This window comes from Hypanus sabinus, chromosome 3 (genome assembly GCF_030144855.1).
Source record: "Hypanus sabinus isolate sHypSab1 chromosome 3, sHypSab1.hap1, whole genome shotgun sequence".
Taxonomy (NCBI): Eukaryota; Metazoa; Chordata; class Chondrichthyes; order Myliobatiformes; family Dasyatidae; genus Hypanus; species Hypanus sabinus.
The window spans coordinates 158867738-158886772 of NC_082708.1; positions in this window are offsets into that span (position 1 = coordinate 158867738).

Here is a 19035-nt window from a genome sequence, read left to right on the forward strand (position 1 = left end):
TCCACATATGTTCATTCCTGGAATTATTCTTGTGATCATATCTGGACCCTTTTTAGGGTGGGCTCAACTTTCCTTAGGTACAATTTGTACTTCAGGGAGCGTGAAGCGCAGAATCAAATATTGCTGTGATGATTGTACGCTCTAGTATCAATTGTTTGGTGACAATAAAGTAAAGTTAAAGTAAAGTAAGTACAGGGCCCAAAATTACTCAGAATATTTCAAATATGGTCTGGCCAACACCTCATAATATATAAATACCATTTCTTGTATTCTCACATTTTCATCAATTCCCCCCCCCCCACCAAATTCTAAAACTCACCCACACACCAAAAGAAATTTACAGTGTCCAATTAATCCAAAAACTCATGCCTTCTTGGAATTTAGGAGGAAAGCTGAGCATCCAGTACAGACTCACATGGTCATAGGGAGAATGTTCTAACTCCACATGGACAATTTCTGAGGTCAGCACTGAACCAGGGTCGCTTGTGCTCTACCAGCTGATCACAAACAATAATGGGGTTGGATAGATTTTTCATTGTCTGTTCTACAAAGGGTTAAATTTAAATGATTCATTTATATTTTGCCTATTTAGTGTTATGGAATACAGGGGTGGCGAAACTATGGCACGCGTGCCCAAGATGCCACATGCACATGCCACATTTTCGTTGTCACACGGTGCAGTGCCACCCCTTAATTTTTTAAACCTCATCCATAATAAAAAGGTGCTTAATTATTATCTTTACTGACAAATGAAGTGGCAAATGATTTTTTACAACCTCAGAGCAGTGAAAACATGGGACACTAGATGATCTGCTTTGAAATCCTCACAGACCATCAGTATTTAGTGAAAACATCAGTATTTAGACAGTATGCAATTGGTCTAGTTGGCATTGGCTTCACTATGCTTTCATTTGGTCTCTTATTTGCGAGTGAATACTGAATATTCAGTGATAATAATAATAATAATAAATACCATATGTAGTTTAGCACCTCCATGAATATTTATTTTCTTTTGGGAGGGGCTCTGGCAGTCAATTGTCTTTTTAAAAGATTAATATTCATAATTTTGAACAGGTTTTCTAATATGCTTAATTTATTCCAATCTAACTCTGTTATACTCTCATTAATATTTAAACAATGAATACAGATAAATAAGCAGCAGGACTCAACCTTTTTCCTTAAAAATGTACATAATTATTGACACTGATTTATTAATAAATGATCATCTCTGCTCAAAGCTACCATGGCAGGCAACAGAATTTATTGCCAATTCAAGCACATGCCCACAAAAAGATTTCCCTCTCTTGACAAGTAGCTTGTTTGTGGTTAAATCTTAAAGGAGTCTCAGTGGTTTGAAAATGGAAAAAAAAGGCAGATGCTGGAAATCTGAAATAAAAGGAGAAAATGTCGGGAGTACTTGGCAGTTCAGGCAGCATCAGTGGAGAGAGAATGAGAATTGAATCCTGGTGATATACCCCAAGTCAGGATGGTGTATGCCTCGAAGGGGATACCTGTAGGTTGTGGTATTGTCAAGCTCCTAGCCCTTTTCAGTGGCAGAGGTCACGTGTTTGGGAGGGGCTCTGGCAGTCAAGCGCAGGGATATAGCAGCTACACTTAGTGCAACTGTTTTTGCTGTTGGATTCAGTGGTGTTGGGGCAGTATCTTGCAGGCAGTTATGGTTTCAACCATGTTGTAGAGTGGTATGAGCTCAGCACTAGAACCTGAAATACAATTTCCAATTTGAACAGTTCATTGCATTCCAGTTTCACAGTTCCCAGGAGGATAAAGAGACCCAAATACCCCTCCAGGCCCGTGCTAAGACAACATCTCATCTCAGCTTTGTCATGCTGCTTGTTCGATGTCCACACTGGTTGAAGCAAAAATGTCCTCAGAAAATGAAGCTACTCTCTTCAGATCACAACTCAGATTTTCTTCTCTGGACACTGGCTCCTTGACCACCATCTTAAAATAAACCAGAACATTCAGAATTTTGGTGACCATGTGGTTCACCTTCATATTTCACACAGTCTAATTGACGTAGACAACCCCTAAGTCCAGTTCCACCCACCGATGTTGTCTGACCCAATAGGTCCATCCAAGGGTTCGTCTTTTGCTCCAGATTCCAGTTGCAGGTAAATTGATAAGTTCACATATTGATAAATTGATTTATTATTGTCGCATGTAGTGGAAAACTTGTTTTGCATACTGTTCATACAGATCAGTTGAACTGAGGTAGTCCAAGAAAAATAGAAGAGAGCAGAAAAAGGTGTTACTGAGGAAGTGCAGTGCAGGTAAAGAACAAGGTAAAACATCATAACAAATAGATTGTGAGGTCTAGACTCTGTCTTATTGTACCAGGGGACCATTCAATATTCATAAAATAGCAAAGTAGGAGCTGTCTTTGAGCATAGTGTTAGATGCTTTCTGGCTTTTGTATCTTCTGTCCAATGGGGGGAGAGAGGAGAGAATCTTTGGTTGGTGGGGAGGTCTTTGATTATGCTGGCTGATTTACTGAGGCAACAAGAAGTATAGACAGAGTTCACGGAGGGGAGGCTGACTTCCAAGGTGAGCTAAGCTATGTCCAGCATGCTGGACACAATGGCTGTTTATTGTGGTTTCGGACAGAGCAGTTCCCGCACCAAGCCATGATGCATCTGGACAGGATATTTTACATCTATAAAACAGGTGAAGGTCAAACGGGCGTGCCAAATTTGTGGATGTGTTTGTGGAGAAATCATGAAAGGATCTGCAGACTGAGCAAAGAATCAATGGTGAATGGTGCTCTGTGTGGAAGACAAATCGTGGTGGATGCCAAGATGGAGCATTAGCAGCAATCTATGAGAGTGGCCAAGTATAGAAGTAATAAAGGTGTGAATAAGAGTTTCAGCAGTAGCTGAGCTGAGGCAGAGACAGAGATCGTGAAATGGAGACCCAAGGGATTGCAGATTACAGTTATTGCTGTGGATGTAAGATCAGTCTTCCAGAAAGTGAACCTGCTGAAAGCATCTGCCACAGATGATATCCCTAGCTGTGTCCTTTGATGTTATGCAGATCAGCTGCTGGGTGTATTTGCAGACGTTGTTAACCTCTTCCTGCTTCATTCTGAGGTTCCAACCTGCTTTAAGAAGCTTGCTATCATTCCAGTACCTAAGAAAAATCAAGTAACGTGCCCAAATGACTTCTGCCCGGTGGCTCTGATACCTACCATCAGGGAGTGCTTCAAGAGGCTGGTCATGGCACACATTAACTCTAGTCTCTCAGACAACCCCAGCCCACTGCAATTCACCTACTCCCGAAACAGTCTATGCCAGATGCCATCTCTCTGGCACTACACTCATCTCTGGTGCATCTGGACCTTGGTGTTGCCTGTTTATGGCCATCTAGGGAAGAGGCATCGAAGTCGGTGCTGCCCACCAGTGTTGGCTTGGCAGAAGAAAAGCTGTATTGTGTTTGACTGCAGACTGCTGCCTCATTCATAGACTCAAGGACTTGGACTGTTATTTTCTCTGCATGATTATATTTTATTGCTATCCTATATTATGCTGTATGTTCCTTCTACTGAGTATGACTATTAGCACTGCGGTTTGCACCTTGCCCCTGGAGTAACACTGCTTCTTTTGGCTCTATCCATGGGTATTCATGAATGGTTGAATAACAATTACACTTGAACTTGAACAGTTAAAACACCTATGTCAGATAATTTTTATTGACTACAGCTCCGCCTTCGGTTCTACAATTCCAAGTAAAATCACCTCCAACTTATAGACCTGGCACACAACACTTTGCAATTCTGTCCTTGACTTCATGATCAACAAAGCACAGTCTGTAAGGAAAAGCAGCAACACCTCCACACCAGTGCCCCCACAAGACTACATCCGCAGACACCTAATCTGCCCCCTGTACACTCACACTCATATTCTGTCCTTTTCCATCTACAAGTTTGCAAACAACACCATTGTAGTGTGCCATATCTCAAATAATGATGAGTCCAAGTATGGGGAGGAGATAGAAAGCCTCAGGACACGATGTCATGACAGCCTTTCCCTCAACGTCAGCAAAAACAAAAGAGCCGGTCGCACATTCTCTCCTGCTCCCTCTGACAGGGCAGATGACACAAAAACCCTAAAAACTCACACCCACAGTCTCAAGGAGAGTTCATGTAAGAGTTCAATGTAAGATTATTGAACAGCACCTAGTACCATAAGATGGACTCTTGACCTCATAGCTTACCTCATTGTGCCTTGCACCTTATGTCTGCCTAAACTATACTTTCTCTGTAATGGTAACACTTTATTCTATATTCTGTTATTGTTGGTTTTTACTTGCACTAACTACCTCAATACACTATAACATGATCTGACTTAATAGCTTGCAAAACAAAGTTTTTCATTGTACCTTGGTACATATGACAATAAGAAGTCAATTTACCTTCCACAATTGCTGTATTCCTGGAATTTTGGTCTTTGCCAGAGCATCAGGTTTATTTGCTCCACGACTAGGCACCAGGTTCTACATATCACTGCATAAATCTCCGTCTCTCTCCTTCTCTTCATTCCTTTCCGGCATCTACCTCTGTCAGGAAGATTTCCGCCCACATACAAATATCTCTAAAGGTGCTGAACCTTGGATGTTACTGCTACAGTACTGTATAGTTCTTTGGTATGCTTTGCTAAAAAATGTTATATAAATCTTTTTTTTCCATAGCAACTTTAAATCAGTAATATACTGTAGACACAAGTGAAGCTGTAGATGTTGGACATATGGAAACATATAAGATGCTGAAGGAATTGAGCAAATCAGGCAGTATGCATGGAGAGAAATGGACAATCTATGTTCTAGGTTGAGACCCTTCATCAAAAGTAGAATAAAAGAGGGGAGATAGCCAATCTAAAAAGATGGGGGAAAGGGGTGGCGGGTGATAGGTGAATCCAGGTGAGGAGGACGATAGGCAAGGGGAGGAGGAGGAGGTGGGACAGAAGTAAGAAGCTGGGAGGTGATTGGTGAAAGTGACAAAGGGTTGAAGTAAATGGAATTAGAGAGGGGAGGACAATGGAATAAAGGAAAGGAGGTAAGTAGGTGAAACAGAGGGAGGGATATGGGGGTGATGGACAGAATGAGAGGGCGGGGTTGGGGAGAGAGATGGAGTGATGGGATAAAGAGAGACAGGAACAGAAGGAAATGGTTACCAGAAGTTAGAGAAACGGATGTTCAGTCTGACAGAACGGAGACTACCAAAGCAGAATACAAGGTGGATTATACCAAAACTCTCATTACCAAAATACTGAGAAAGTAACATTTGCCATGAGCTATATAAAAATATATAGAAAACTAAAAAAAAGTACATGACAAGCAGTTTGGTAGAGTTGAGGTAGTATTTTAAGAGAGAAGAAAGCAAGCTAGAAGGCAGAAAAGTTAATTAAAGGAAATATAGGAATTTAGGTTGGGACAGCTGAAAGTATAGCCAACAATGGGAACAATGGCAAAGCACCAGAATCAAACAGAGTCCACAATCAGAAGCTTCGAAGAGTTTTAAGGGCCAGCAGAGGCCACAAATAGAGCAAATGGAGGCATTGGAAAAAAGAAAAGAATTTCAAAATCACATAGCCACTCTCAAAATCAAATGGCACAGATTAACTTGTAGACTGGTGATACTTTCTATTTGTGTGATATTCTTTAATGTAATTAGTTCATGGAGCAACAGACAATCTGCTGGAATAACTTAAGGGGGTCAGGTGGCATCTGTGGGACAAAAAGAATTGTTAGTATTTCAGGACTGAGAATAGAGAGGTGAAATGGCTGGTATAAGGAGGAGACACAGATGCTGGAATCTGGAGCACCATCTCACAATGGGAAGGTCAACATCTCATCTAAGAGTTAGCAGCTCCAACAGTTGAACAGGGAGGAGGAAAAAAACACCATTTTCATTTATGTTTTCTTGTGAATTTAGAGCTGAGGCAAACACTCCCTGCTGATTCTGTAATGATGGAGCTACATTCATCCTGGACTACTTCCAGCTAGCTCACTAAAGGAAACCCTTAATCAGAGCCTGGGTGTGTTGTAAACAGTTCTGTAATCTGAGGAGAGTGAAACATGTAAATATGTTTTGCTATGAATCCTCTGGGATAATGAAATTCTTTCTAATTTGATTGGACTTGCCAGACACAATTGCGATAGCCTCCATTATTACCCAAGTCTCAACTAAAGCTGGAAGCCTTTTTCTTCAGTAATTCAAAGTTAGTGTTGAGGATCTGTACAGGTGCAATGAAAAACCTACTTGTACTGGCTTCACAGGCACATAGCATCATATAAGCAACATTCACAGTAAGAACAAAAAAACACAAATTATATACAATTTTTGAAAGAATAATCACAAGTAGAATAAAAATAAAGTCCATGTTAGTGCAAAGTAATTAAAGTGGTTATAGTGTTGCTAAACTGTAGTGATTTGGGTTTTGTTGGTTGGTTCAAGAACCCAATAGTTGAAGGGATGTAGCTGTGCTTGACTCAGGTAGTGCAGGACTTCAGGCTTCTGAACCTTCCCTTCTGCTCGATGGAAGATGTGATAAAATGGCATGGTGGGAATCTTTGATGAAGTAGCGCCTCCTGTAGGTACCACCCATGTTGGGGAGGCAGGAGCCTGTTAAGGAATTTGATCTCCCTAAAATATTTACTGGGAAATTACAACTAAATCAGTATGGTCCTGTAATATCTACAATGCCATAGAACACAGAACACAGAACATTATAGCAGAGCCCTTTAGCCCATGATTCTGTCCAATCTTTTAATTTTTTAATGTGTTTATTATTAAGATACAATGCAGAACAGGCCCCTCCAGCCTTTCAAGCCCAGCAATGCCCCAATTTAATCTGAGCCTAATCATGAGACAATTTAAACAACCTGTTAACCTACCCAACCAGTATGACTTTGGACTGTGGGAGGAAACTGGAGCACCCAGAAGAAACACATGCAGTCACTGGGAGAACGTACTAATTCCTTACAGGCTGCAGCGGGAATTGAACCCAAGTTACCTGTACTGTAAAGCATTGTGCTAATCACTACATTACCATACCACCCTACTCTAAAATCAATCTAATCCTTCCCTCCTACTTGGCCCCCCCCCCCCAACTTTCTGTCATCAATGTGCCTAAAGTGCTTTTAAAATGCCTGTAATGTATCTGCCCCTGGCAGTGCATTTCATACACCTATCACTGAAGAACATACATCTGACATTACCCCTCCCCCAGAGTTTCCTCCAATCATCTTAATCAACAGGTTTGCAGATGATACTACAGAGGTTGGCCTCGTCAGCAACAATGATGAGTCAGCATACAGAGAGGAAGTATTGAGGTCTGACAAGTTGTGCGAGATCAACAGCTTGAGCCACAACATGGACAAGATGAAAGAGATGATTATGGACTTCAGGAAAGCACAGTTCGACCACTCTTCATTGTACATCAATGGCTCTGCCGTGGAGAAAATGAAGGCACAAAGTTTATTAGTGAGTAGATAATGGATGATCTAACTTAGACCCACAATACTCCCTCACTAGTCAAGAAGGCACAGCGGCATCTACACTTTCTGAGGAAGGCTCCCCGCCCCCATTCTAACAACTTACTACAGGAGAAACATTGACAGCATCCTGTCTAACTGCATCATTAAGTGGTACAGAGGCTGCAAGACCATTGACCACAAGACCCCCAAAGAAGATAGTTAAAACCGCCAAGAAGATCACCAGGGTCTCCCTCCCCACTATTTTGTGACATTTACCGAGAATGTTGCAAACAAAGGGCCCAAAACATTGTTGAAGATCCATATCACCCATCCCACAATCTCTTTGACCCACTGTTGTCAGGAAGGAGGTACAGAAGTATCAGGACTAGGACTCCCAACTGGGTAACAACTTCTTCCCTCGGACTGTGAGATTAATGAACGTCCAGCCACCATCGAGGTCTCGACACTGAGACAGTGAGCTGTTTGCTGTTTATTGTACTGTTCACTGTTTACGTATGCTGTGTACTACATGTATTTTGAATTATATCTAATGAAGTTATTTATGTTAATATTTTGATTTATGCATTGTATGTAGTATATGTTTTGAGGGTGCATTGTAGTCTGGAGAAATGTTTCATTGGATTGTGTATAGGTACAGTCAGATGACAATAAACTTGAATTTGAATTTGAAAAAACTTAAATTATGCCTCCTTGTATTAGTCATTTCCACCCTGGGAAAGAGTCATGCATCATCCTTAGAAATATTTAATCCCCTAGGACAGGAGAACTACTCAGCATCAATTCTCAGAGCTAACTGAACATATACTATGCATCAGTAGTGAAACTCCCAGAGCCCTAACAGATGCAAGTACTTAAATCAGTTAATAGGACTGCAATGATTTCTTAGCTTTAAACTACCTAAACTTTATAGATCAACTCCACTGCCACTTCATTCCTTTACCCTCAAATGGCATTGTGTAGTTGTTCGCTCAGAATAATTTTGCTGGTGTGGCAACTTTCACAGCCTTGGTACATCCCACAGGACTTGCTGAGCTCCTCCAGCATTGTGTGCATGTTTTACAGCTGGTGAAGTACTTTTGAAGGGCAGGCAAAGATAGGGAATGTGTCATCCAGTTCTGTGTAAGCAATGTGATAGCCATTTTTCCTGAAATTGATTGAAGGATAAGTATTTGTCAGGTCACTAGAGTCAGGGTTACTAGCAATGACATCGTTGTTGTCAAATTTGTTGTTTTGTGGCAGCAGTACAGTGCAATACATAAAATATGCAGTGAAAAACTTGGCCGCTCTTCAAAATTATTTTATGGAATTTAATATCTCATCCAAGAGTTTGTAGCTCCAACAGTACAGAATCCCGAAGCACTGGAAATGTCAACCTGGACTTTACAGCTTTACTTTCTGGACTGGAAAATGAATAAAAGACAGTATTAAGAGGACTAACCCTGAACTCAATCCTAACCCCAACTCTAATCCCCAACCCTAATCCTAATACACCATAAGTAAAGAAACCTTCCACACAGTTTATTTCCTATAACTGATAATTTGCTTATTGATGCACCATCAATAACTCTTGGAGATGTGAGGCAAGGGATAAGCTTTTATTAGCTGGAAGAGAGCACGATCAGCAGCAAGAGACCATCACACAACATCCTGGAGACTGAGGGAGGAGCAGAGTCTCCAATCGCCTTTATACAGGGGTCTGTGGGAGGAGCCACAGGAGCAGTCAGGTGGGGGGGGGGTGTGTCCAGACAGGTATATGTAGTTCACCACAATTATTTTTGGGCATGTAGCTTTTTGGAAGCCTGAAATGAATTGCATCAAATCTTCCTCTGCCAAGAAAATTATCAGTTTTCGACGACGAAGAAATCTGCAGGTGCTGGAAACCAAAATAATACACACAAAGTGGTGGAGGAACAACAGGCCAGACAGCATCTTTAGAAGAGTAAACAGTTGATGTTTCGGGCTGAGTGCCTTCAACTTCCTTAGTTTGTCCTTATAACTGAAAGTTCTCCTGCTACCATTATATTTGATTTTCTTGCTACATAGGCAACTGAAACTTTCTACTTAGGATCAGACCTGGATTTACCCAACAATACCTGAACGTTATATTTGCACTGCTAATACCAGTGTGCACCTTATTTGCTTTGTGCAACTGCAAATACATGCTGTGCAAATACGTTCACTGGGTACTGCTTCCATTTTGCACTCGGGTTCCAGCATAGTTCATTGAACTATGGTTGATTAAATACTGGGGATTTACAAACACAAGTCACAAAATGACGTTCTCATGGTTATCTTTTATAAATTTACCAATTCCCACGGCTAACTTGACTACAGCTCTTCCTATCCTGTCTCCTGTAAACTGCCATTCCCCTTTCTCAGTTCTTTCACCTCCACTGTATCTGTTCCCAACATTCCTCCTTCTTCAAAGAATGGGGTTTCCCTTCTTCCATCATTGATGCTGCCCTCACCCGCATCCTCTCCATTTCGTGAACGTCCACGCTCACTCCATCTTTCTACTGCCTTAACAAGGACAGAGTTCCCTTTGTCCTCACCTACTATCCCATGAGGCTCTGCATCCATCATTCACCACAACTTCCTGCCATCTTCAACAGGATCCTACCACTAAACACATTTATAACTCCCCTCCCTCCACCGCCACCACTTTCCTCTTTCCACTGGGATCGTTATTTCCATATTTCCCTTGTCCATTCATCCCATCCCAATAATCTCCCTCCTGGCACCTATCCCTGCAAGTAGCAGAAGTGCTACACTTGTCCATTCACCTCCTTTACTGCTCCAAACAGTCCTTCTAGGTGAGGCAACACTTCACTTGCAAATCTGTTGCGGTCACCTACTGTGTCTGGTGCACCCCTTCTCTACTTTGCTGAGTTCTGACGTAGATTAGAGAATTGGTTTGTCAAGCACCTCTGCTCCATCTGCAAAAAGCGGAATTTTCTGATGGCTAATCATTTTAATTCCTATCCCCATTCTCATTCCGACTTGTTGGCCCATGGCACATTCATTTCTGTCACAATAAGGCCACTTTCTGTCTGAAGGAGCAACACCTCATATTCTATCTATGTAGCTTCTAACCTGATGGCATGAACATTGACTTCTCCAACTTCCAGGTAATTATTTCCCTCATGCTTCCCTTTTCTTAATTTCCACTCTGGCCTCCTGCCTCTTCTCTTCACTTGCCTACCATGTCCTCCTGGTGTCCCTCTTTCTCTTATGGTCCACTCTCCTCTTCTATCAGATTCCTTCTTCTCCAGCCCTTTGCCTTTTATGCTTATCACCTCCCAGCTTCTTACTTCATCCCCCTCCTCCACCCAACTGGCTTCACCTATCACCTTCTAGCCTGTCCTCCTTCTCCTCACCCAAATCTTCTTATTCTGGCATCTCCCCCTTCTTTTCCATTCCTGATGAAGTATCTCTGCCCGAAGTGTTGACTGTTTATACAGTTCCATTGAGTTCCTCCAGAATTTTGTGTGTATTGCTTTGGATTTCCAGTATCTGCAGAATTTCTTGTACTCATGGCTTCCTTGGCTTTATTTGTTACATCCTTTTTGAGACCCAATAGTTTTGTGACTTGGGGTTGTACCCCTTCATACATTTTCATTGTATTTATCTATCTCAAACACATCTGCTTGAGGCACTGCACTTGCAGTACAACCTGCAGTAGTTGATGTCTAGAGTATCTTACAGCTCAGTCAGATATTTGGTAGCAGAAGCAATCCTTCAACAGCTGGAGAAAGACTTTAGTGTCTGCATGGAGCGTTAGGCTCTGAGGACTCATGATCTTCCATTACAGTGGCTGATCATTGTTAGGTGGATTCATCTGAGATTGGTCAACTATATTCTATATTCTTCTATATTCATTGTCGTCACCTGAGTAACATCACTTCATCAGAAATAACATTCTTTGATACCAAGAAAGTTCCCAGAAAGCTTTGAAACACTTACTAAATACTACATTTGCCTTTCTCTTCTCTGTCCCTACAATGTAGAGAGCCTGGCCAACCCTCATTGGTCTTTTCCCAGAACGTGAATCTCAGCAACCACACTCTTGTCATTGCTGCACTAACCCATGACATTAGCTTCTCTTGGCCAACAAAAAGCCAACTTTCAGTACCTGATCCTTGGTAGAAAATCAAAGCTTTATCTCATATTCATTATTTTCAATAACTAAAGAACAAAAGTTAATGAGAAATTTAATGAAGTTTTAATATGCTTATATTGCTTCTCTGATGTTGCTGTCACTATTATCCCATAGATTAATCTTTAAATACTGCTGATTCCTTTTCTGGCTGCCATCCCAGTTGGTGAGTTACATAACTTCTTACAATGAACACATTATTCCCTCCCTAATAATACACTTTTCACTAATTAAACCACTTTGTTCTTTTTTTTTAATATGCTTTCATTTGTTTAAAAGGAGTTTCAAGTACAACATTTGAAACATATCACTGGGGAATTGTTAAATTTCAGGTTATTATTTTTCTTCCATTTATTTTCTTTCACTATACTTCTTATCACAGATGGGAGGCTCCAGTACTTGGAGTCCCTTCAGATGAAATATTACATCCTATTTACTCCCTTGAATCCCATAGCCAAATAAAAATATAATCCACATACACACCAACGCCCTTCTCCTGGTGTGCTGGCCAATATTTATTGCTGATGTTAATACTTAAAAACAGTCTTCCATTTATCTGATTGTTCTTTGTGGAACAATGAGAGGGACATAGTTTGATGGGACATGGAAAATTGGTAAATTTGTTTATTGTTGCCATATGTGCTGAGATTCAGTGAAAACACTGCATGTCTTCCATACAAATCATTTCATTAAACCAGAGCATTGAGGTACTATAAGGGAAAGCAGTAACACAGCGCAGAATAAAATGCCACTTTATTAAGTGCAGTGCTGGCAGACAATAAAGTGCAAGAGAATGACAAGGTAGATTATGAAGTCAAGACTCTTATCGTACTATGGGACCATTCAGAAATCATTGGGACAGAAGCTGTCCTTGAGCCTGGTGGTATGTGCTTTCAGGCTTTTGTATCTGCTACACAATAAGAAGGGGCAGAAGAGAGAATGTTTGGGACGAGTGGGGTCTTTGATTGCATTTGCTGCTTTACTGAGGCAGTGAGAAGTGTGGACCATGGAGGGAAGTCTTGTTTCTGTGGTGTGCTGAACTTCGTTCAGATCTCTGCATTTTTATTTGTTGAAGGGAACCCAACAGATTTGGGGTTAACAGGATGCAGAATGAGTGAAATTGACTGGGAGGTAATAACATTTCCTCACTCACAATCGAACGGTGCAACTCAAAGATGCGTGCTTAGCCCACTACTCACTCTATGCTCATGACTGTAGGGCAAGGCACAGCTCAGAGAGAATCAGATCCAGGTAAGGAGGGGTGAAAGGCAGATGGAGATGGGGGGAGTGGAGATACTGACAGAGGCTAGGAAGCGATAAATGGGGGTAACAAAAGGGTGTAAATAATGAAACCCAATTGGAAAGGAAGGTGGAACATGAAACCAGATAAGAGAGGTGGGGAGGGCAGATGGGATCAGTAGGGGAGGGGAACCAGTGGGAGAAGTAGCTGGGTGATGGGCAGAAGAAGTAGGTGGAGGAGAGGTAAGAAACGCGGTGATGGGGGCTGGAGTAGATGTAGGAGAAACTGGGTAAATCAGGAGGAAAGAGAAAAGATACGGGGAGGGAAGGTTACCTGAAATTGGAGAATTAGGGTCATAGACTGCCAATGGCATGAACATTGAAGGAATAACAAGCTGTTCATGGAATCTGATGGTGAAGGGGAAGAAGCTGTTTCTAAATCCTTGAGTATGGGTCATCAGAATCGTGTACCACCTTCCTGATAGTAGTAATGAAAAGAGGACATTTTGCCAATAATTCAGTTCACCCTGTGTGGTGGCAGTTAACGTTTATGAACTTCTTATTCAGTAAATGAAATCGAAATTAACTCCAGTGCATTATCAATTAAAACCTTACTTCCTAGTGAGAGAACTACCATCAGTTGTCATTTTCCAGATCTGACTCCTGTCCAGGAAGATGAAATTCTGCAACCACTACCTGTTGTTTGGTATGTTATTGGGTTATGGAACTGATGGTTCACTCACCTGACCACAGTCACTTGGGAAAATTACATAACACACGGCAGAAAGAAATTGAATAACACCTTAGGCAGAGGATGGCTCATCAATGCAAAGTTTCAGAACACCATGAGTGAGACTTCCTCAGTAAAGCCAAGCATCCAAATATTTGCATTTGTATGACGCCTTCCACAGTTCAAGCATGTCCCAAATCATTTCACAGCCAATTAAATACTCCTGAAGTTTCGTTGTGTAAATGTAGGAAACAAAGCAAGCAGGTGTGCACAGAAAGATCCCATACATATCAGTTTGATAATGATCAAATAAACCTCATTGATTGGGAAGCAGATGGACCTCATCCACTTTAAAAAAAAATCCCTTCAGGTGCAGTTTCCATGAAAAAAAATTATGGAAAAGTGGAAAGAAGTAAACACCAAGTAACATCAGATCCTTGGTTTCAAAACAGAATTTGATGGTGTACTGGCATTTTGCCATTGAGCTGGACTGAGAGAAAGCAACCTCCAGACCTACCCTGGAGTCACAGGCTTAATCTGCAGACAAACACAGGAGAAGAATCAGAGGGAGTTTTGAACAAAATTGTTTATCATATTTTCTTTTAATACCATTTAATTAATGGTAGAGTTATTGGATTTGGGGGATTGAATGTTGTTTGAGAATGTTTGATGGAGCTACGACCCATTTTAATATATCTCACTCTTAAAAGGTATGGTACCATGGTACATCTGCCAGGTCTACACTCCCAAGAACTCATTGATCAGGATTATACACATGCCACAAGAATGCACACACGAACATATTAACATATTCTGTAGATCTTGCTCTATCTCACACACAGTCAGGCACACACACACACATACACAAACACTCCCTAAGTGGAACATATTTTCCTCTCTCACATGCACACATCACTCCCTTTGGGGAATAGGTACGTGGTCACAAAACTTATAGCATGTAGTTGATGACCTTGAACATAGAATGTAGGCAGCACAGAGACAGAAAAAGGTCTCTACACTTTATCTGTGTCTTGTGTAATGTTATAAACCTCTATCAGATGAGTGTCCCTTGACTGCGATTTTTTCAAAAGCCATTCAGTTTGAAGCCATTACTGTTGGGAAAAAAAACAACTCGACCAGCAGAGAGATATGTGAAGACAACATGCATTTACAGGTCCTGTCACATCATGCAAAAGTGTTTATGGATCCATCAAAGTTTCCAAGGATGTAATAGGGTTTCCAACTTCTGGTTGGCCATATTCTGGCAGCCTCTACTAATATCATTTTATCTTGAAACATCCAACCTTTCATTCCACTTGGCACATTCAACTGTCTTCATAGTGAATTTATTACCTGACTGAATGTTCAGGACTGGGAATCAAAGCAGTCTGATTTCCCCATATTTGAATATTCTTATGTAACTGTATCAGAAGGGATCTCCAGAAGGATGCCTGGTCTTGATGTTCTGGATCACAGGAGAGGTTGCATAGACTGGAATTTTATTTCCCATTACATAAGAGATTGAGGGGTGACTTGATAAAAATATATAAGATCATGAAGCTGATAGGCAGGATGAAAGCAGATAGTTATTTTCCCACAGAGTGGGTACTAACAAAAAAGAGGGCATAAGTTTAAGATCAGAGGCAAGAGATTCAAAAGGGATATCAGGAACAGCTTCTTCAAGCAATTGGTGGTCTATGTTTGGAATGAGCTGCCAGAAATAATAGTTGATGCAGTCACAGTAGCGACATTTAAAAGACATCTCTATAAGTACATGGACAGAAGAGATTTAGAGGACCATGGGCCAAACATGGGCAGATGGGATTAGCTCACTGGTTAACACAGTTGGGATAGTCAAGTTGGGCTGTGTGACTATGAATTTATAACTAGTATCCTGGAAACTCCAGGGCAACTATGGAGAGTTGGGCACACAGAGAACTCATAATCCTTGTACACGAAAATAGATCACATTGTGGTTCACTGATTATACCCGAGATTGAATCAGCAGCTTCTGCAATGAAGGAAAAGAAATGCACATGAAATCACCTCATTGTGTTTGGGCCCACAATAGCATCCAATTACAGCTAATATAGCACATTGATCCTTTACTGAGAGGACAGTATAGTCAGTAATTTCTCAGACATTTCATTGATCAAATTATAATCTGAGATCACGAAGAACCATTTCAGTAATTTCAATTCTGAAGGAATGCACTGATTATAGTCAGTTTAGCTCCCTCTGCTGTTTGTGTGGGGCCTTCAAGTCATTTGTTAATATTTTCATGCAAACCTGGTTGTAAGTAAAAGGGGTGACAAGCTCCCCAGATATCTGCTTGACTTATTTTTGCAGATTACCTTAAATGTCTATTTATTTACAGTATATCTCTAAACAGTCACATTTAAATCCATATGCAAACAAGTTGAGTTTATTGTCATGTACTCAAGAACAAGGTGAAGGTTTAGTCAAAAACTCGTTTGCAGTAGTATCACAGGGCACATAAGGACAAAAGCACACAAAACACAAGCTACATATAAATTATGCAGACATAAAGAAAAACATCGATGCAGAAATAACAATCAGAGACAAATCCAAGGTAGTCGGACATCTGAACTTCGCTTAAACTTTGAAATCCAGCTCGCATGCACCACTTGGGCTGGCAGCTCATTCGACACTCTCACGACCCTCTGAGTGAAGAAGTTTCTCCTCATGTTCCCCTTGAACTTTTCACCTTTCACCCTTAACCCATGACCTTTGGTTGTAATCCCACCCAACCTCCATGGGAAAAGCCTGCTTGCATTTACCCTTTATACCCTTCAAAATTTTGTAGACCTATCAAATCTCCTCTCAGTCTTCTACGTTCTAAGGAATAAAGTCCTAACCTATTCAATCTTTCCTCAAAATCAGGTCCTCCAAACCTGGCAACATTCTTGTAAATTTTGTCTGTATGCTTTCAATCTTACTTACAACTTGCCTGTAGTTAGGTGATCTAAACTGCACTTAATACTCCAAATTAGGCCTCATCAACGTATTATACAACTAACTAACGTCCCATCTCCTGTACTCAATACATTGATTTATGAAGGCCAAGGTGCCAAAAGCTTTCTTTATGACCCAACTGCCTGTGACGCCACTTTCAATGAATGATGGACCTGTATCCCCAGATCCCATTGTTCTACCACTCACAGTGTAAGACCTACTCTGGTTGGTTCAACCGAAGTGCAATACCTCGCACTTGTCTGCATTAAATTCCATTTGCCAGCATTAAATTCCATTTGCCATTTTTCAGTCCATTTTCCCAGCTGGTCCAGATCCCACTGCAAGTCATGATAGCCTTCCTTTCCGTCCACTACACCCCTAATCTTGGTGTCATTGGCAAATTTGCTGATCCACTTAACTACATTATCATTCAGATTGTTGATATAAATGACAAACAGCAAGAGATCCAGCACTGATTGCTGCGGCACACCACTAGTCACAGGCCTCCAGTCAGAAAGGCAACCATCTACTACCACTCTCTGGCTTCTCCCACAAAGCCAGTGTCTAATCCAATCTACCACCTCATCTTGAATGCCAAGCGACTGAATCTTCTGGAACCTTTTTAACCAACCTACCATGTGGGACCTTGTCAAATGCCTTGCTAAAGTCCATGTAGACAACACCCACTACCCTGCTTTCATCCACTCTCCTGGTAACTTCCTCAAAATACTCTATAAGATTGGTTAGACATGACCTACCAAGTACAAAGCTATGCTGACTATCCTTAATCAGTTCACATCTATCCAAAAAAAAAATTATATATTTGGTCCCTTAGAATACCTTCTAATAATTTTCCACAAATGATGTCAGACTCACCAGCCTATAATTTCCTGGTTGATGTTTAGAGCCTTTCTTAAACGGCAAAGCAACATTGGCTATCCTCTGATACCTCTGCTGTATCTGAGGATGATTTAAATATCTCTGCTCAGCCCCTGGCAATTTCTACTTGCCTATATCTACTATGCATCTCTTTTTTCTCTTAACCAGGGCATCATTATCTCTTGAAAACCAACGTTCCCTAAATCTATTATCTTTACCTTTTATTCTGACTGGCACATACAAGCTTTGTACTCTCAAAATTTCACCTTTGAAGGTTCCCACTTACAAAGTACACCTTTGTCAGAAAACAGATTGTCTCAATTCTCACTTACCAGATAATTTACAATACCATCAAAATTGGTTTTTCTCCAAATTAGAATCTCAATCTGTGGACCAGACCTATATTTTTACATATTTACTTTAAAACCAATGGCATTATGGTCACTAAATGCAAAGCTTTCCTTGACACAAACTTTTAACTGCCCTGTCCCATTCCCTAATAGCAGATCAAGTTTCGCACACTCTCTCAGTGGGACTTCTATGCAATGATTAAGGAAACCTTCCTGAACACATTTGACAAACTCCATCCCATCTTAACTGAATTTTATAGGAGCACCATTGAAAGTATCCTGAAAGTTGCATCTCCATCTGGTATATGAGCAGTTGTCCATCGGACCAGAAGTCCCTACAAAGGAGAATGACTGAGAGGTTCATATGGATCTCCCTACCATCCATCAAGGACATTTATCAGAAGCACTGTGTACTTAGGGCCCTCAGTATTATTAAGGATCCCACCCATCCATCCAGCATCCTCTTTGACTTTCTACCATTAAGCAGGAGACTCTTGCATAAAAACAATAACGATCAGGGTGAGGAAAGTTTCTTCCCTCAGACCATTAGGCTTCTGAACTCCCTGCTGCATGATATTCAGTGCCACTGGTTAATCTGTTCTGTGCCTTACAATACTTAATGTATGCACTTGACTTTGTTTCTTTATGCATTTTACCAATCTGTAGATTTTACCTTACTTTCATAAGTTGTTGTGTGTTATATGTATTGCGGTGCTTTACACGCTGGTTTGGAAAAATGTTGCCTCGTTTGACAGTATACCTATATACAGTTAAATGACAATACACTTGACTTATAGTGTTCCATTGCTGTCATTCAGTCAAATCACAGATCATTCTCTTGATTTCCAACTTGTTCTCCAATTCCATTAATATTCAATTATCTATCAATGTCAGATACATTCTATGAATGAATGACACATCTCAAACATAGGGAGTTCCAAAGATCCTGAGTGAAGATATTTCTCCTTCTGTAGTCCTCATATGGCCAATCCCAATTAGTCATGCTGTCATAGATTTATACAGAATAGCTTAGGTATACATTGTAGATAAGTTAGTCTAACATGTCCATAAGATATATCTAAGCTATTACTATCTGCTTGAAAAGCAAACACGAGGAAATCTGCAGGTGCTGGAAATTCAAGCAACACACACAAAATGCTGGTGGAATGCAGCAGGCCAGACAGCATCAATAG